This window comes from Bos javanicus, chromosome 10, assembly GCF_032452875.1.
Source record: "Bos javanicus breed banteng chromosome 10, ARS-OSU_banteng_1.0, whole genome shotgun sequence".
Taxonomy (NCBI): domain Eukaryota; kingdom Metazoa; phylum Chordata; class Mammalia; order Artiodactyla; family Bovidae; genus Bos; species Bos javanicus.
In genome coordinates, this window is record NC_083877.1 from 31,020,128 (window position 1) to 31,041,279 (window position 21,152).

A 21,152-nucleotide genomic window follows, 5' to 3' on the forward strand; every position below is an offset into this window, starting at 1 on the left:
CATATAAAATTTTGCTATGAAATGACCTCTTTGAAATTGATCTTTACTTCTAATGAGTGAGTTCCATATTTTATAAATCTACTCTACCTGATCACAACTCAATATCAACTTAGTTGATCATTCCTTCTTCCTGAAGACACATTCTTCACTTGACTTCTAGGACCTCATACTCTTTCAGTTTTCCTCCTACCTCATTTATCAATCCATTTGTCCTTTTTGTTGATCCCTCTTCTTTTCTTCAAGGAGTAGGATGCTGGTGTGATCCAGTATTTAGTCCTTGATCCTTTCCAATTCTCTGTCAACACTCAATCCTATGGTGATATCCAGAATCAAGGCATAAAATATGATTTTCACCATTATTTCATATGGTATCTAGTTTTTATAGATACCTATTATATATATGGGCTTCCCTGGTGGCTCAGAGGTTAAAGCGTCTGCCTAGAATGCAGGAGACCCAGGTTTGATCCCTGGATTGGGAAGATCCCCTGGAAAAGGAAATGGCAACCCACTCCAGTACTCTGGCCTGGCGAATCTCATGGAGGGAGGAGCCTGGTAGGCTACAGTCCATGAGGTCGCAAAGAGTCGGACACGACTCAGTGACTTCGCTTTCACTTTTCATTATATATATATATATATATTTCTTTATAGATATCTATTAACTCAAACTCAGCCTGCCCAAATCATATCTTTTCTCTGAAACTTGCTCTGTCTTAGTTTGTCCTCTCCCCGTTGAAGGCAATGGCATCCTCCCCAGTGTTCAGGTCAAACACCTTGGTGTCATGGTATCATCCTTTTTTTTTCCTCTCTCTTTCATACCCCATATTCACTATGTTAGCAAATCCTGTTGGCATTACCACTTAAATATATTTAGAATAGAATCATTGGATCAATTTTTACGGTCTCTACTGATACCACCCTGCTTTACGCCTTCATGGTTTCTCTTATGGACTATCACAGTCTCCTCTTAACTGATCTCTCTGTGTCTACCCTTGCCCCTTATCATCAGCAGAGCAGCCGTGGTGATCCTTTTGAAATGGAACATCCCATTAGCTCTCTTCGCCCAAATCATATAATGGTTCTCTGTTTTATTCAAGTGTTCAGTTCAGTTGCTCAGTCATGTCAGACTGTTTGCGAGCCCATGGACTGCAGAACGCCAGACTTCCCTTTCCATCACCAACTCCCGGAGCTTGCTCAAATTCATGTCCATTGAGTTGGTGATGCCATCCAATGATCTCATCCTCTGTCATCCCCTTCTTCTCCAACCTTCAGTCTTTCCTAGTGTTAGGGTCTTTTCCAGTGAGTCAGCTCTTCGCGTGAGGTGGCCAAAGTTTTAGAGTTTCAGCTTCAGCATCAGTTCTTCCAATGAATATTCAAGACTTATTTCCTTTAGGATGGACTAGTTGGATCTCCTTGCTGTCTAAGGGACTCTCAAGAATTCTCTCCAACACAGGAATTCAAAAGCATCAGTTCTTCGGCACTCAGCTTTCTTTATAGTCCAATCTCACATCCACACTTGAATACTGGAAAAACCATAGCTTTGATTAGAGGACATTTGTTGGCAAAGTAATGTCTCTGTGTTTTAATATGCTGTCTAAGTTGGTCATAGCTTTCTTCCAAGGAGCAAGTGACTTTTAATTTCATGGCTGCAGTTACCATCTGCAGCATTTTAGAGCCCCCCAAAAAGTCTGTGACTGTTTCCATTGTTTCCCCATCTATTTGCCACAAAGTGATGGGACTAGATGCCATGATCTTAGTTTTCTGAATGTTGAGTTTTAAGCCAACTTTTTCACTCTCCACTTTGATTTTTCATCAAGAATTTCTTTAGTTCTTCTTCACTTTCTACCATAAGGGTGGTGTCATCTGAGTATCTGAGGTTATTGACATTTCTCCTGGCGATCTTGATTCTAGTTTGTGCTTCATCAACCCCGTCATTTCCCTTGATGTATTCTGCATATAAGTTAAATAAACAAGGTGACAATATACAGCCTTGAAGTACTCCTTTCCTGATTTGGAACCAGTCTGTTGTTCCATGTCCAGTTCTAACTGTTGCTTCTTGATCTGCATACAGATTTCTCAGCAGGCTGGTAAGGTGGTCAGGTATTCTCATCTCTTTAAGAATGGTTCACACATTTTTGTGATCCACACAGTCAAAGGCTTTGGCATAGTCAATAAAGCAGAAGTAGATGTTTTTATGGAACTCTCTTGCTTTTTCTATGATCAATGGATATTGGCAATTTGATCTCTGGTTACTCTGCATTTTCTAAATCTAGCTTGAACATCAGAATGTTCATGGCTCATGTACTGTTGAGGCCTGACTTGGAGAATTTTGAACATCACCTTGCTAGTGTGTGAGATACTCATCTCACACAATTCTTTGGCATTGCCTTTCTTAGGGACTGGAATGAAAACTGACCTTTTTCAGTACTGTGGCCTGGAGTTTTCCAAATTTGCTGGCATATGGAGTATAGCACTTTCACACACCATCTTTTAGGATTTGAAATAGCTCAACTGGAGCTCAACCTATAGCTCTAGGTCAGTGATCACACCATTGTGGTTATCTGGGTCATGAAATTTTTTTGTACAGTTCTTCTGTGTGTTCTTGCCACCTCTTCCTGATATCTTCTGCTTCTGTTAGGGCCATACATTTTCTGTCCTTTATTGTGACCAGCTTTGCATGAAATGTTCCCTTGGTATGTCTAATTTTCTTGAAGAGCTCTCTAGTCTTTCCCATTCTGTTGTTTTCCTCTATTTCTTTGCACTGATCACTGAAGAAGGCTTTCTTATCTCTCCTTACTATTCTTTAGAATTCTGCATTCAAATCGGTATATCTTTCCTTTTCTCCTTTGCTTTAGCTTCTCTTCTTTTCTCACCTATTGGTAAGCCCTCCTCAAACAATCATTTTGCGTTTTGCATTTCTTTTTCTTGGGGATGGTCTTGATATCTGCCTCCTATACAATGTCACGAACCTCTGTCCATATTTCTTCAGGTACTCCGTCTTTCAAATCTAATCCCTTAAATTTATTTGTCACCTCAACTGTATAATCATGAGGGATTTGATATAGATCCTGCCTGAATGGTCTAGTGGTTTTCCCTCCTTTCTTCAATTTACGTCTGAATTTGGCAATGAAGAGCTCATGATCTGAGCTACAGTCAGCTCTTGGTTTTGTTTTTGCTGACTGTATAGAGCTTCTCCATATTTGGCTACAAAGAATATAATCAATCTGATTTCGGTATTGACCATCTGGTGATGCCCATGTGTAGAATCCTCTCTTGTGTTTTCGAAAGAGGGTGTTTGTTATGACCAGTGCGTTCTCTTTGCAAAACTCTGTTAGCCTTTGACCTGCTTCATTTTGTACTCCAAAGCCAAACTTGCCCATTCCTCCAGGTATCTCTTAACTTCCTACTTTTGCATTCCAGTCCCCTATAATGAAAAGGACATAATTTTTTGGGGGTGTTAATTCTAGAAGGTCTTGTAGGTCTTCATAGAACCATTCAACTTCAGCTTCTTCAACTGGTTGGGTCATAGACTTGTATTACTATGATATGAATGGTTTGCCTTGGAAATGAACAAAGATTCATTCTGATCTTTACTTGGGGATAGCTCTACACATTTTGGCCCCTCAAATTCTCTTTGATGTTTTTACTACTCTTATTCACCTTGTTTCCCCGAATATGCCAGGCAGGTAATCAGGTAATCATTTCAAAACCTTTTATTCATTTCAGAACTTTTGGGGGCTGTCTCTTCTATATGGAATAAAAATATTTCAAGTCTGATGTTCTTAATGAGGTAAGAAGTATACCGTGATCACCAAATTTAAAATTGAATCCTTATCCTAAATTCCCATACTCTAATCTACTTTTTCTTTTTTTTCACCAACTTATTTCTAATATACTAGTAATACATTAGTTGCTTTTTATAGTTTTCCTTTGTTGATATTTTATGTCAATTTGCTAGAATATAAAATTCTTAAGGGCAGAGATATTTACGAAAAAATTACACATATATCCCAGTCTCTTGGAACAGTGTATGAATCATAATATATGTACAATAAACAGTTATTAAATTAACAAACTAATTCATATTTGAGAAATTACAGTGCATTTTTGAAGGTACTACAGAGTCACTGTCAACTATTCTAGGACAAATTGCAACTGCCTTTTTGTGATTATAGACAAATTTAGTGATTATGAAAAGTCAAAGTGTTAGTTGTTCAGCTGTATCTGACTCTTTGTGACCCTATGGACTGTAGTCCACCAGGCTCCTTTGTCCATGGAATTCTCTAGGCACGAATATTGGAATGGGTAGCCATTTTTTTCTCCTGGGCATCTTCCTGACCCAAGGATTGAACCCAGGTCTCCTGCACTGCAGGCAGATTCTTTACCATCTGAGCCACCAGGGAAGACCAATAGGCAGTTACTATAGGCAGGTTCATATCATACCCTGCTTTTAAGTTTAAATCGGGGATACCTGTGGTGTAATGCAGTGTGTTCCTTTGACCAAAATGAAAGTGAAAGTGAAACTGCTCAGTCGTGTCTGACTCTTAGCAACCCCATGGACTGCAGCCCACCAGGCACTTCCACCCATGGGATATTCCAGGCAAGAGTACTGGAGTGGATTGCCATCCTTAAACCTGTTAAGGGCACTAAGAGGCATGCTCTTTTCTTGCCATTTGACATTTTGCCACTCTGTTTATTGATTGTCTAACAAAGATCTAATAAAGTTTAGCACTGCTTATTAATGGTTTCTGCTTATGTTTTAGCAGAAGTAACATTATGTTTGCAGGCAGATATAGCAAGAACAAATAGTTTTTCTCTTCCTGGCATTCATTTCCAATGCCTCGTCCCTAGAAAGGCATTGTCTACAAGTATAGACTATCTAGAACATGTATGTGTGTATATATATATATATACTTTTTTTTTTTTTTGAAATCAGAGGCTCATACACATCTGAGTTTAATTTTCACTTTGGACTATTTATCTCAATCCTAACTAATAGGTTGTAATTGACGTATGATCTTTCATTGGTCTTTAGGAAATCTGATTATTTTTCTTTGTGTGTATGTGTGCAGGCACAGAAATATTAAGCACATTTTTAGTAAAAGCATCATTTTTAACACAATCTTTTCATTTTAATATATTATCAGCTTGTCTATTTAATGTATATTTTTCATAACTGAAGTCATAAAATTTGTTTACATGTAATTTTTTTCTCAAATATAACCTTCAATTGTTAGTCAACCATCTATGTTGCTCAGCCCTGAAGCATTGAGTTTCATAAACATTGGAATCCAGTAACTAGAGGGAAACTCATTTAAAAAAGAGGGCACAACTCTCCCTTTAAAAGACTTTTTCTTCAATTTGATGTATTTATTTCCTTTTAAGCATGTGAGTGAATTTCCTCTGTAACCATAAACAGAAAATGATGTGATTAAATCTGTGAAGAGTGTTATTAAGTACAATTTATCTTTTTAGGTCTAAAACATGGAGTGACAAAATCTTAGTATTTTCCACAATTTCATTTCCTATTTTTAATGGAAATGTTTAAATTTAACTTATTGCTTTTTTTTTGCTTTTGCTTTCCTTTCTCAAAAACAACAGGTACTCTTTTGTAATGAGTTGCTTTATTTTCTTCTGTCTTGATTAAAAATTTAGATTGTCTTGGGTTTTCAATCTGCTTTGTGAGTTTAACCCTCCTCCCTGAGTTCTATATTCATTTTGCTAGGTTGATTTAATTCACTCTCAATTAATTAATTTATAATTAATTAATTAATCCCCCCTTGACAACTGGCTTAGTGGCATCACAACTCATATTAATGGTGGTGTGCCTATTCTAATTAAAATCAATATGTAGTGCCTAATGACATAGTCTCATCTACTAGAAATACTAAAGCACTAGATGAAACATTCTGTTTTTTGACCAAGATCCATACAGCCAAACACCATTCAACAGTACAATTAAAATAAAATACCTATTTTGTGTATAAAGTATATGATTAAGATCATTTATATTCCAATCATTAATACTCTAATGATTGACATGTCTGGAAATTAAAATGACATTAACTTTTTAAATCAGATAAATCATTACCCCTCCATATATGTTATCCACTTTAGATTTCAGGGATATGTAATGCCTTCATTCAAATGCCATACAATTTTTTTTAGACTTATCATGAAATAAGCTCCAAATTTTTTGCAAATATTGCTAAGCTTATAGAGTAAAGGCTTCATCTTAAGACCCTTTAGTTCCACTTGTGAATCTGATGCTGACATAAAATAACATATTAGGAGACAACATTACTCCTGTATCCATTCCTAATGGAACAGCATTGATAAAATTTTATAGTGAGATGGTATAAAAATTAAGTTATAGTCTTCTCTCAATTAAAGAACTGCCAGCTTATTATATATACTCTGTGTGTCAGAGAACATAGAACTCATTTGATACTAGTTGAAATTTGGCACAGAATTTTATTTAGAGTGCGCTTTGTCTGGTTATGGCTATAATTTTAGAAAGAAATCTGTGATCATATACATTAATCTGAAGAGAAGCTGTGACTTCCTGAGATGACCAAAAGATCTAAAATATGTTCTCAGCAACCCAGTTTTATAAAAATGTGTTACTCTGTGCTTGTTTCTTGGACCTACTTTCTTTGGTCAGCCTTATGGTTTCTCCTTTTTCTCTTCAACTATTTATGTATCATGTAGAAAATTAGCATCTTCAGACACCACCACAGTTTATATAAGGCTGCTGCTGCTGCTGCCACTAAGTCGCTTCAGTCGTGTCAGACTCTGTGCGACCCCATAGACAGCAGCCCACTAGGCTCTTCTGTCCCTGGGATTCTCCAGACAAGAATACTGGAGTGGGTTGCCTTTTCCCTCTCCAATATAAGGTTAAACAATCAATATTAAAACAGTGCTTAATCTATGCAAAGGCCTGTGCAGAAAGCTATATAAAATCAAGTAGGTTTCTGCTATCAGAGGGCAAATATATTCAATTTCTTCTCAATGTCTATTTCTCCCTTCTCAATCATCGGAAATGATCAGTTTTGGTATTTCCTAAAAACTATCCCACTTTACTTTCTTTTTCTTTTTAAATTCAGTCTCTTTTCATTATTCTTATTTTATCTAGATTAACTCTTGTCACAATATTTTGCTCCCCAATTTAGAAGGGTTTCTTTTAGTCCCTTAGTTTACTCCCATTAATGAACCATTGAACAACATAATCCCTATCTCCTATCTAACGTGGAATAGTGAAAGCTTACTTCAGTAGAAACTCAAAACAAACATGAGCTCTGTAATGCATCTGTAAGGTGCAATTCAGATTATTTATCCCCTGGGAATCACTGGTTCTACAATATAAAATAAAGCATGTTTCAAGGGAATAATCTAACACGAGTGTTTCTCCTTATCAATGCCAATATTAATCTTTGTTGACACCTATGTGGAGGATAATTCTCCTAGTAAATCCGGTGACCGGGGTACTTTGTACATTCAATGACATGTACTAAAATAGCAAATCAAAATTTTAGGTTTAGAAGACTCTTGGGCTTTCTGTTTTTAATCAGGCTATTGATTCTCTTGCCCAATTGCCTTTACCACCAAACACAGGCATACAACTCTGGCATACACTATTCATTATCAAAACTAGCCATTAACATTGACTTCTAACTTGTATACATTAAGGTGCTCTGGGATCCATCATGAGGTGCAGAAAATGATCATTGAAATCACTGATCTGTTACTATTCTTCATTATAACACAATATCCATAAAGCATTGTGACCATTCATCTCTCCTCTGTTTTGTCTTGACCTACATCCATACATGATTACATTTTAAATACTTAAAAAAAAATAGAAGGACAAAGTAAATAAGAAAACACAAAATTGAAGTATTGTATTCAGTGGTAAATAAGGCATCATCCCATGCTATTCTAGTTCCTACTCCTAAAGAAAAACATGTTTTTGGTTTATGTGTCCTTACGTATTCACTACATTATCTTTCCCTGTATCTATTGGTCTACGTATCATCCTTTTAAAAATACATATATCTGACATACTATATACATTATCACAAAGTGAATTTTTTACACTTAAAGACTATCTGTTGAACAATTCCAACTAATATATATAGGTACTTCCCCTCAAGGAAGTAGAACACAATTCACCACTGCTCAAGTGTGAGATGCTCATGGGGACTTTGTTCTAAAGGTACAGTATGGAAAGGGAGGAAAAGAATAATTTATAGTGGAGAAAACTGGCAAACACTACTTTAGCAGGGTGACCCAGGTTAAGAGTTATGTTGATAAGTCATCAGTAATCAGTGGTCATGTGGATAGCATGTACCTTGATATCATGTGATGGGGTGATTTAGCTTTGTAGTCTTCCTTTCTATATCCCATAACCCCATCTAGCCATAAGAAACGCATCAGACAAACCCAAATTAAAGGACATTGTGCAAAACACCTGACCAGACCTCATCAAGGTCATCAAAAACAAGAGAAGTCTGAGAAACTTTCCCAGTCTAGAGGAGCCTAAGGAGATTTTATAACTAAATATAAGGTGATATCCTGGATGGGCTCCTAGAATCAAAATAGACACTAGGTAAAAACTACACTGTGCTCAGCTGCTCAGTCCTGTCCAACTTTTTTGTGACCCTGTAGACTGTAGCCCAACAAACTCTTCTGTCCATGGGATTTGCCAGGCAAGAATACTGAAGTGGGTTGCCATTTCCTTCTCCAGGGTATGTAAAAACTAAGGAAACCTAAATAAAGTATGGGACTTAATTATTACTAATGTACCATTATTGGTATTAGTTGTGACAAATGTATTGTAGTACTTGGGTGTGGGGTATATGGGAACTCTCTGCAACATTTTTGCAATTTTTCGGTAGTTCTAAAATTTTTCAAAATCAGAAAGTTTGTTGAATGTTTAAAGAAAAGTATTCTTTGTGTATGACTGTTATTGATATTTTTGTTTACTATCATAACCTACCTGATATAAGAATTTACATATTTCAGATATGATTTAACTTTTGGAAATAAATTATATAATTTTAAATAGAGTGTATGGAGTATTCCGATTACTCTATAGATTTATTCTCTTTATCATCTTCAATTTTATATAGTATATGACCAAAGAAATGTGAGTCAGATTGCTTCATTTATAACAAAAGTATTAGGAAATAAACTGAATAATTTCCACAACCAAGAGTATTCTACATTTCTATTACTCTTAGAGTATATAGTGTTTAACATTTTCATTGGTGATGAGGTAGATTTCACACAGTTCTCTTATGGTGAATATAACTTACTTTGGATTCTAAGCCTAGGTAATAGGTTAAAGTCACAAAAGAGCAAAATAATATACACACTTGGGAATGATTGGTTGGATTTAGACAGAGTAATAAATTTTAACTCTGTATTCCTGGTCATGATAATGATAATGTATTACAGTGATGTGCAAATTACGGGTGTGCAGCTCTTGTACTAATAACCCTTAACAGATGTTCAAGGTACGGTTAGGCTTCCTAGGTGGCGCTAGTGGTGAAGAATCCACCTGCTGATGCAAGAGAAGCAGGACTCCAGGAACATCCCCTAGAGTAGGAAATGGCAACCCACTCCAGTATTCTTTGCATGGAAAATTCTATGGACAGGGAACCCTGACGGTCTACAGTCCATGGGGTTGCAAAAGAGTCAGATGTAACTGAGTGACTTCACACACACACACACACACACGCAAGGTATGGCTAGGGGGGCATTCTGAATAGGAGCCCAGAGCTCATCGGGCTGGTCAGACAGAGAGATGAGACAGAGGGTGTGTTGGCCCTGGAAGCCAGTCCTGCTCCGAAAACCAGCTACAGAAATGCGAGAATGTGTAATGAGGCAGGTGGAAAATGAGATTCAGGGAGAGGAAAAGGATGAGTTGGGAAGGTTCTGCAAGAAATAACTTTGAAATTCATTGAATGAATAGAAGAGGCCATGAGACCAATATGAATGTCAACATCTGAACCATTTGCTGGCTGCTTCTTTTACTGGGTACACTCTTCCTTTTTCATTAACTCCAATTCCATCTTTGCAATTCAGTTTTGATATTATATTTTGGGTAGTGGGGGAAAGGTCCCTAACTCTCCAGGTTGAGTTGAGTGCCGCTCCTTTGTGTCTTTTATGGTGTCCTGAACTTTCTATTAGAGACAGTTCTTTTGACCTGAACCATTTCTGTTTATCATTAGTTTTCTGCTATCATTTGTGAATTCCTTTTCTTTTTTTGTTGTTTAAATCTCTGTATCATGTTCCATTCTTAGTACAATGTGCAATCACTGTAAATACTCTCCTATGTTTGCAGAATAAAAGGATTGGCAAAAATAAGCCAGGGTACCCATATTGAGTTCTCTCAAGTATTTGAAAGGATATCAACAGAGACAAACATGCTGTTGCTGCTGCTGCTGCTGCTGCTAAGTTGCTTCAGTCGTGTCCAACTCTGTGTGACCCCATAGACGGCAGGCCACCAGGCTCCCCCATCCCTGGGATTCTCCAGGCAAGAACACTGGAGTGGGTTGCCATTTCCTTCTCCAATGCATGAAAGTGAAAAGTGAAAGTGAAGTCACTCAGTCGTGTCCAACCCTCAGCGACCCCATGGACTGCAACCTTCCAGGCTCCTCCATCCATGGGATTTTCCAGGCAAGAGTACTGGAGTGGGGTGCCATTGCCTTCTCCAGAGACAAACCTAGATTCTGATATTTTGTAATTTAGTGCAGATATCATGAGTCATGAGGGAATCCTCAATAAATACCTTTCATTGTTCAGATCCCAACACAACCTATATACAATCTGCAAGCACACAACCAAAAGCAGATTTTTAGGGAATTGAAAGGAACCAGTAACAAAAAGATGACAATTTGTAGGGAAATAAGTCTTCGAAAGAAAGAATAAAGGAAATCGCACTTTGTTTCTTTAGGAGCCTAAAAGAGAAGGCAATTTAATACAAATCTTCATGGTTCAATAAGGCACTTCCATTTGAACTGAAGATGGAAGAGAAAATTAACCCAAACTTGAGTATAAGAAAAAAACTACCCATCAGTTACAACTGTTTATCATTAAGATACACTTAGGAAAGTGGTCATGCAACTCTATTCTGGATAGATTTCTATCTACTGGAGTTAGTTAATGCTTAAGCTTATATGAAGTCAAGTCAGGGAGCTAAATGATTGCAAAATGCTTTGTCCAGTCCTAAGATTCAATGGTTCCAGTGGTGAAAGTTCATTTCTACTTGTAACATTCATCCTGGAGATGTGTGATTCTCAAAGTAAACTTTAAGATAAAGCATCACAGTTTGGATCTTCCCAAATGATCTCTAAGTTTTTCTACATGCTTGAGCTTCCGATGGTCATGAATCACTCCTAATCTCTTAGAAACATATTTCTCCAGATAATATCAGTTGTTCTCAGAGTATGGAGTGGAAAGAAGGACTGCATTTCCTTTATGCCTCCGCTGAGAATAAATGTAGACATTTACTTGAGAACGAAGAAGTTAAGATCACTTTGGTTGGTATCTGGTTTATAAACAGGTGGTTCTTTGTATATAAACCCAGCTGATCCAAACCAGCATCTGGCTTGTTCCTTGTGGTAACTGTGCTCAGACAAAACTCCCCTTATATTCCCCCTTAGTCACATTTGCCAGTTACCACTAAACCAAACAAATCTAACCTTCTTTGTCAGCCTGGTAACTTAGTTTTCAATGATAGTTTAAAGCAATTTCTGAAAATATAATACCTAATAATGTTAATACTATCAGTATTTCAGGTGTTATTTAACTACTTATGAAAGCAATTGGAGTTTCACAACAGTGGAATAAATTCTGTTACTATGCCACTTCAAGGACTGTGAAGTCTGTTCTAAACAGCTGCAGAAGGGATGGTCCCCTTCTTACTCTTGTTTACTTCTGCATTTAGTTCTCTGGAAGAAAAAGCATTCCAAAAGGCCTAAAAACAAAAGGCAAGATGAGCACCTGTAAGTTTTCTTTTGACCTTGTAGCTCTGATATGTAAGTAGCAATTTTTCACTTGAAAAACAAATCCTCAAAGCCACCACCCCACTTTGTAAGGGGGGGGAAAGGCCTGAGGCAAACAATCAACTATTCTAGGAAAAATTTAAAATATGTATGCAGCCATAGGGAATTCCAGTATTTGAGTGGAAATGTGCATTTCCAACTGCAAGATGCTGTTAGGGTTACCGTGCTCTGACCACTTAGGCTGAAAGTGAAAGAGGCATTAATTAAGTAATAACGATCAAGGTATGGGGCATTTCCTGGGGATTAATGACCAGCTCGGGGAGTTGATAGCCCACAGTGCAGCCAAGGGCCATTAACCCCAGCTGGTCATCAATTCCTGGGCCCTGTGTTACAGTCATTATTGCTATCATAAGCCAAAAATGAAAAGCAAATGGGTCTATGGATTACTTTTATGGATGATGCAGTTTCAATTGGTATCTACAGGGCATTCCTGGAGAATGAATGCTCTGTCCATGAGCCAATCAGGTGCTGTAACATTCTATTCTACTTAGGATGCTGCCTGGGAGGAATGGAGGGCGAATGAGGTAGGCAGCCAACAGTTGAAAAGTTTCAGGTCTTGTTGACACTTGAGAACTATTGAAACCATAAAGACCACATGGAGGAAGATTCAGAGAAAGAAAATAAAATGTTCTATATAAGTAGGTGTGAGTGTTTTCTTGTAGGTGTCCCAGTTTAGTGCCTTCATTGTGAAGTGGCATAAAAAATCATTGGATGGTAATGAGACTCCTAGAAGACAGAAAGTGCCAATTTGCAGAGGGAAAGGGAGAGATGAAAGGCCAATGTTCTCTATTGAAAAAAAAAATACACATACATTAAAAATAAAGAATATGAGGGACTGTCATCTTACAGTGATCAGATGGGACAGATAGAAATTAATTATATTTGGTTTAAGAAGCTGTTTCTGCAGCCTTGGTCAATTTTAAAAAGCACATTAGAAGATATCTCAAACTGACTTTCCAATTACCATGGATGGCAGCAAAGTGCTTTGAAACAAAACTCATTTTAAGTAGGTAAATGCATTCAATGCTGACTGACAATATTTTAAAAATTCATAAATTTAGTCACTGGTCAAGCTATTTTGAAGGTGATTCTGAGGAGATTTGACTTTTGCCAAAGGAGAACAATATTAATGGGAGGCCTTTGCCATCAAATTAATAATTTCAGATAAGAAGATGCAGTGGGACAGTGTGAATCTATGCACAAATGTGTGCCTGTTGCAGGATGCCAGGAGTGAAGAAAGGTTGAACTGAAAAATGATTTTTGTACAAATTTTCTTTTTAACTATGAAAGGATTTTACAAAAAACAATATTCACCTTTTCATGGTACCTTATACTGTCTTGAGGGATGAGTTTTCTAGTAGAGATATATAAGAAATGAAGAAATTGGGTTTTAGGCAATTATTCTCTATTGTGATCAAACTGTTAAAAATCATAGTTTTTCAGTGGACATGGATGGCTTACAAAGCAAAATAAAGTACATCATGTGTCCATATACACAAACACTCCCCTCCCACTCCATTGGAAGCAAGGGTTAAAGCTAGGCTGAAGGAATATCAGCAAAAGCTCAATAATGAAATAATAGAGCTCCTATGGCTGAGTGGTATAATAAAAGCAGACCTTATTAAATACAAATCAAATACTAATGGCATCACTCTGTTTCTATAGCATGCTTTCATCAGCATGATTTTTTCCTCTATCTGTGATGCCAAAACATTTCAAGAAAGGAGATTCATTTTTTTTTTAAACATGGACATGATTTTAAACTCAGAGTATATATTATAGCCTGGATTCAGTTATGTTTCTTTGATGACTCAGTATGCAGTGAAGAATCAGCCTATTGATGGTAATCCTTCAGTGGTGAAATTCTCAACTCATCTAATATTCTTCACATATTCCTGGATCATTAAAGACAGATAAGAGAGATTCACTAACTTGTTTGTATCATCTACCTACTTATAATATAATAGATCTGAGCAAAATAAATCATGTTGCATTATTTATGACTTTTCAAGTTTGCTTCTCTTCAAAGCATTGTTTACTCTCAGTTTCAGATAATCATCCAAGTGGATGTATTCCAAATCTTCATTTTTAGCACTGATCTCTCACTCAAACTTCAATACTCAATTTATACCAAGCTTCAAGACCTTTAGACCTTGCAGACTCCTAATATTCAATAGCTCTCAAACCAAAGATGGCACATTTTCCATATCTTTTCTATCTTTTCAAAAGCTTACTCTCTGTTTCCAGAACTACAGTTTTCCCATTCATCCAGGCTAAAGACCTTGAAATTATCCTTGATTCTACCTCTCCATCATTCCACATAACAGATTATTACCAATTTTTTTTCTCTCATCTGCAGAGCACTTTATATTTTTCCTTAGACTCTTTCCCTACCTCTATTGGCACTAGATGAATGGACTGATATAAACATGAAGGAAACTTTCTTTTGGCTGGGCTGTCCTTGTCAACATTTTAATCAATTAACTTGGACAAAATATACAAATCAATATTAAATAGGCAGATGGCAGGACTCTGAAAGGAATAGGGAGTACTTATTTTTCTAAAAGAATCAGAATCCACAAGATATAGACTCATCTCTCCTTTACTTTATGGTTCTTTATTGTCTTCAGGCTGGAGTCCATGATTCTCATCCTGGAACATGAGTCTTTATTTCTTGCCATTGTGTTTCCCACACCTTGTGCTCTAGCTTGCCCAATAATTTCTTCATGTGTCTTGACTTTTCACACTTCAGTAACTTTCCTCAAGGGGTTTCATCATTTGGAAACAATCTCATGCTACAGGTATTCCTTCTCCTTAAAAAATTCCTACTTATGCTTATCACACAATCTATAAATCACATTCCTTGATATTTATCCAAATAAGTTGAAAACGTATATCCACACAAAACCTGCATACCAGTGTTCATGGCAGCTTTATTCATAACTGCCAAGGTGTCTTTCAGTAGGTGAGTGGATAAATAAGTTGTGGTACATCCAGACAATGAGTATTATTCAGTTCTAAAAAGAAATGAGCTATCAAGCCACGAAAAGACATGCATGAATCTTAAATGCATTTTAGTAATTGAAAGAAGGGCTTACTCAGTGGTTCAGTTGGTAAAGAGACTGCATGCAATGCAGGAGACCTGAGTTTGATCACTGGATCAGGAAGATTCCTGGAGAAGAAAATAGCAACCCACTCCAGTAATCTTGCCTGGGAAATCCCACAGACAGAGGACCCTGGCGGGCTGCAGTCTATGGGGTCACAAGAGTGAGACACAACTTAGCAACTAAACCAACACAAAGTGAAAGAAGCCAATCTGAAAAGCTACATACTGCATGATTCCAACTGTATAACCTTCTGAAAAGGCAAAACTATGGGAAAAATTAAAAGATTGCCAGGGTTTAGGTTGGGTAGGCAGGGGAAGGATGAACAGACAGAGTACAAAGGATTTTTAGGACAGTGAAAATACTCTCATGATACCAAAATGATGGATAAATGTCATTATAAACTCATAGATAATACAACACCAAAAGTGAATGGTTAGCTGTGGACTTTGAGTGACTATGATGTGTCAATGTTTCAATTGTAACAAACCTGCCACTATTGTGGTAGAGTGTTGATAACGGGGGAGACTATTCAGGGGATACTGCTGCTGCTAAATCGATTCAGTCGTGTCCGACTCTGTGCGACCCCAGAGACGGCAGCCCACCAGGCTCCTCCACCCATGGGATTTTCCAGGCAAGAGTACTGGAGTGGGTTGCCATTGCCTTCTCTGTCAGGGGATGCTACTTCATGGTAAATAGAAGGGGAAAAAGTGGAAGCTTGACAGATTTTCTCTTCTTCAGCTTCAAAATCACTGCAGATGGTGACTGCAGTGATGAACTTAAAAGACGCTTGCTTCTTAGAAGGAAAGCTGTTATGGATCTAGACAGTGTATTGAAAAGCAGAGACATCACATTGCTGACGAAGGTCCTTATAGACAAACCTATGATTTTTCCAGCAGTCATGTATGGGTGTGAGAATTGGACAATAAAGGCTGAGTGCCAAAGAATTGATGCTTTCAAATTGTGGTGCTGGAGAAGACTCTTGAGAGTCCCTTGGACAGCAAGGAGAGAAAACCTGTCAATCCTAAATGAAATCAACCCTAAATATTCATTGGAAGGACTGATGCTGAAGCTGAAGCTCCAATACTTTGGCCATTTGATGTGAAGAGCCAACTCATTGGAAAAGACCCTGATGCTGATAAAGACTGAAGGCAAGAGGAGAAAAGAGCAGTAGAGGATGAGATGGTTGAATAGCATCAGCAATTCAATGGACTTGGGTAAACTCTGGGATTTTAGGGAGGGACAGGGAGGCCTGCTGCAGTCCATGGGGTTGCAAAGAGGTGGACACAACTTAGCCACTGAACAACAACAGTCCAGGGGAATATGGGAAATTTTTGACCTTCCCTTCAATTTTGTTGTAAACCTAAAACTACATAAAAAAATAAAGCCTTAATAAAACGAATAAAAAACTCTTACATATCCTTCAAAGTCTAGCTGGATATCATATTCTCTCTGTTGTTTTCCTCAATTCTCTCAACCCTCCTAAGATTAAATGCTTCTTAGTTTTGTTTTCACAGCGTTTTCCATAACCTTCCATCATAACATTCATCATTTTGTGGTTTCTTTTATGTACTTCTTAGTGTCCTGACTACCTGTGAGCTATGCGATTACAAATAGTTTTACTATTTGTATTTACTATTTACTATTTCTATCACAAAATTGTTAGCATCCAAAGAAATGAGAGGCACCTACTGGATACTTGGCTGTTGCATTTTGTCCATTACCATTAGGGACTGGTACTAACTATGTGAAATTAAATGTGAAAAATATTCTACTCAAGTATAAGTATGTGGCTTATTCAGAGAAGGCAATGGCACCCCACTCCAGTACTCTTGCCTGGAAGATCCCATGGACGGAGGAGCCTGGTGGGCTGCAGTCCATGGGGTCGCGAAGAGTCGGACACGACTGAGCAACTTCACTTTCACTTTTCACTTTCATGCATTGGAGAAGGAAATGGCAACCCACTCCAGTGTTCTTGCCTGGAGAATCCCAGGGACCGGGGGCCTGGTGGGCTGCCGTCTCTGGGGTCACACACAGTCGGATACGACTGAAGCGACTTAGCAGCAGCAGCAGCATGTGGCTTATTATCTACATGAATAAAGTTGACCTGGAGGTTTAGTCTACTGTAACCTCATCTGGGAGCAATGTGATTATAGGAAGCATCAATAAGGTGTGTAGAGCACTGGAAGTTATAATCCCATATTCTCTTTCACTGGTGTGAAAATAACTGTAATACCTAATATTTTTTTCTTTCTTTCTCAAAATTATCCAAAGAAATTTATTTTTTAAAATTTTTAATTAAGGGATAATTGTTATACAATGTTATGTTGGTTTCTGCCATACAACATAGTGAATCAGTCATATATACACATATACAAATATATATATATACACAAATATATATATATATATATCTCCTCACTTTTGAGCCTTCCCCTCCTGCCATATCCTACCCCATTGTTGTTCAGTCACTCAGTTGTGTCCGATTCTTGGCAACCCCATGGACTGCAGCAAGCCAGGCATCTCTATCTCCTGGAGTTTGTTCAAACACATGTCCATTGAGTCGATGATGCCATCCAGTCATTTCATCCTCTGTTGCCTCCTTCTTGTCCTGCTCTCAATCTTTCGCAACATCAGGGTCTTTTCTAACGCATCAACTCTCCACATCAGGTGGCCAAGGTATTGGAACTTCAGCATCAGTCCTTCCAATAAATATTCAGGGTTGATTTCCTTTAAGATTGACTGGTTTGATCCCTTTGCTGTTCAAGGGAGTCTCAAGAATCTTCTCCAGCATCACAATTCAAAAGCATCAATTCTTTGGCTCTCAGCTTTCTTCACAGTCCAACTCTCACATCCATACATGACTACTGGAAAAGCCATAGCTTTGACTAGACAGACCTTTGTTGGCAAAGTGATATCTCTGCATTTTAATATGCTGTCTAGGTTTGTCATAGCTTTTATTACAAGGAGCAAGTGTCTTTTAATTTCATGGCGACAGTTTCACCATTCGCAGTGATTTTGGAGCCCAAGAAAATAAAATCTGTCACTATTTCCAATTTCCCCCCATCTTTTTGCCATGAAGTGATGGGACTGGACACTATGATCTTAGTTTTTTGACTGTTGAACTTTAAGCCAGCTTTTTCCACTCTCTTCTTTCACCTTTATCAAGAGGCTCTTTGCTTTCTGCCATTAGGGTGGTATCTTTTGCATATCTGAGGTTGTTGATATTTCTCCTGGCTATCTTGATTCCAGTTTGTGCTTCATCTAGCCTGGCATTTTGCATGATGTACTCTGTATATAAGTTAAATAAGCAGGGTGACAATATAAAGCCTTGATGTGCTCCTTTCCCAATTTTGAACTAGTCTGTTGTTGCACATCTGGTTCTAATTGTTGCTTTTTGACCTGCATACAGGTTTCTCAGGAGACAGGTATTCCCATCTCTTGAAGAATCTTCTAGTTTGTTGTGATCTACACAGTCAAAGGCTTTAGCATAATCAAAGAAGCAGAAGTGGATGTTTTACTGGAATTCTCCTGCTCTTTCTATAATCCAACAGATGTTGGCAATTTGATCTCTGATTCCTCTGCCTTCTCTAAGTCCAGCTTATACATTTGAAAATTCTTGGTTTACGTACTATTGAATCCTAGCTTGAAAGATTTGGAGCATTACCTTGCTAGCATGTGAAATGAGCATAATTTTATGGTAGTTTGAACATTTTTTGGCATACTTTTTCTCAGGCATATCTATCTATCTATATATATATAGAGATAGATAAATATAGATATATTTCTTCCATTTTAGACCTCCCTCCCCTCTCCACCTCCTGCCTCTTTAGGTCATCACAAAGCAGCAGGCTGGCTCATTTGCAGTCTCTGTATTATATGCTGCTGCTGCTGCTGCTAAGTCACTTCAGTCGTGTCTGACTCTGTGCGACCCCAGAGACGGCAGCCCACCAGGCTCCCCATCCCTGGGATTCTCCAGGCAAGAACACTGGAGTGGGTTGCCATTTCCTTCTCCAATGCATGAAAGTGAAAAGTGAAAGTGAAGTTGCTCAGTCGTGTCCGACTCTTAGCGACCCCAGGGACTGCAGCCTACCAGGCTCCTCCGCCCATGGGATTTTCCAGGCAAGAATACTGGAGTGGGGTGCCATTGCCTTCTCTGTTGTATTGTAGCAGCTATCTATTTTACACGACAATGTGTATATGTCAATGCTACTTTACCAATTTGTCCCACCCTCTCCTTTCCCCACTGTGTCTAAACATCCATTCTCTGTGTCTCCATTCCTTCCATGCAAATAGGTTCAACAGTACCATATTCCCAGATTCCATATATACGCTTTAATATACTATATTTGTTTTTCTCTTTCTGACTTACTTTACTCTGTATAACAGGCTCATCTACTTCACTCCAACTGGCTCAAATTCATTCCTTGTTTTGTCTGAGTGATATTCTGTTGTTCACAATCTGAGCCACAACCAGTTCCTGGTCTTGTTTTTGCTGACTGTATAGAGCTTCTACATCTTCCACTGCAAAGAATATAATCAATCTGATTTTGGTATTGGCAATCTGTGATGTCCATGTGTAGAGTTATCTCTTGTGTTGTTGGAAGAGAGTGTTTGTTATGACCAGTGCGTTCTCTTGGCAAAACTCTGTTAGCTTTTGCCCTGCTTCATTTTGTACTCCAAGGCCAAACGTGCCTGTCACTCTAGGTATCTCTTGACTTCCTACTTTTGCATTCCAGTCCCTATGATGAAAACGACATCTTTTTTGGGTATTAGTTCTAGAAGGTCTTGTAGGTCTTCGTAGAACCACTCAACTCCAGCTTCTTCAGCCTTGGTGGTTGGGGCATAGACTTGGATTACTGTGGTATGAATGGTTTGCCTTGAAAATAAACAATTATTGTTCATTTTTGTAATTGCATCCAAGTACTGCATTTTGGACTCTTTTGTTGACGAGGGCCGCTCCATTTCTTCTAAGGGATCCCTGCCCACAGTGGTAGATATAATAGTTATCTGAATTAAATCTGCCCATTCCAGTTCATTTTAGTTCATTGATTCCTAAACTGTCAATGTTCACTCTTGCCATCTCCTGTTTGACTGCTTCAAATTTACATTCATTCATGGACCTAACATTCCAGGTTCCAATGCAATATTGTTCTCTGCAGCATCAGACTCTACTTTCACCACCAGACACATCCACAACTGGGCATTGTTTCCACTTTGGTGCAGCCTTTTCTGATTCCTTCTGGAGCTATTTCTCCACTCGTCTCCTAGTAGCATATTGGGAACCTACCAACCTGGGGAGTTCACCTTTCAGTGTCATACCTTTTTGTCTTTTCATGCTGTTCATGAGATTCTCAAGGCAAGAATGCTGAAGTGGTTTGCCATTCCCTTCTCCAGTGGACCATGTTTTGTCAGAAATCCCCACCATAACTGTCCTTTTTGGGTGTCCTACATGGCCTGGCTCACTGAGTTAGACAAGGCTGTGATCCATGTGATCAGTTTGTTTAGTTTTCTGTGATTGTGATTTTCATTCTGTCTGCCTCTCAAGGATGAAGATAAGAGGCTTATGGAAACTTCCTGATGGGAGGGGCTGGCTGTGGGGAAAACTGGGTCTTGCTCTGGTGGGTGGGGCCATGACAGTAAATCTTTAATCCAATTTTCTGCTGATGCGTGGAGCTCTGTTCCTTCCCTAGAGATCTCTTCAAGAAAATTAGAGATACCAAGAGAAGATTTCATGCAAAGATGGGCACAAAAAAAGGACAGAAACAGTATGGACCTGACAGAAGCAGAAGGCATTAAGAAGAGGTGGCAAGAACACACAGAAGAACTATACAAAAAAGATCCTCATGACCCAGATAACCACAATGGTGTGATCACTCACCTAGAGGCAGACATCCTGGAATGTGAAGTCAAGTGGGCCTTAGGAAGCATCACTATGAACAAAGCTAGTGGAGGTGATGGAATTCCAGCTGAGCTATTT

General features: G+C 38.3%; 1 non-coding gene across 1 annotated transcript; it reads left to right on the plus strand.

The window, feature by feature from the left end:
* The first annotated feature begins 407 nt into the window (after nt 1-407).
* TRNAS-AGA (transfer RNA serine (anticodon AGA)) lies at nt 408-479 on the plus strand. The gene has a single exon. It is a non-coding gene; the product is annotated as a tRNA-Ser (tRNA).
* The last annotated feature ends 20,673 nt before the right edge of the window (nt 480-21,152 follow it).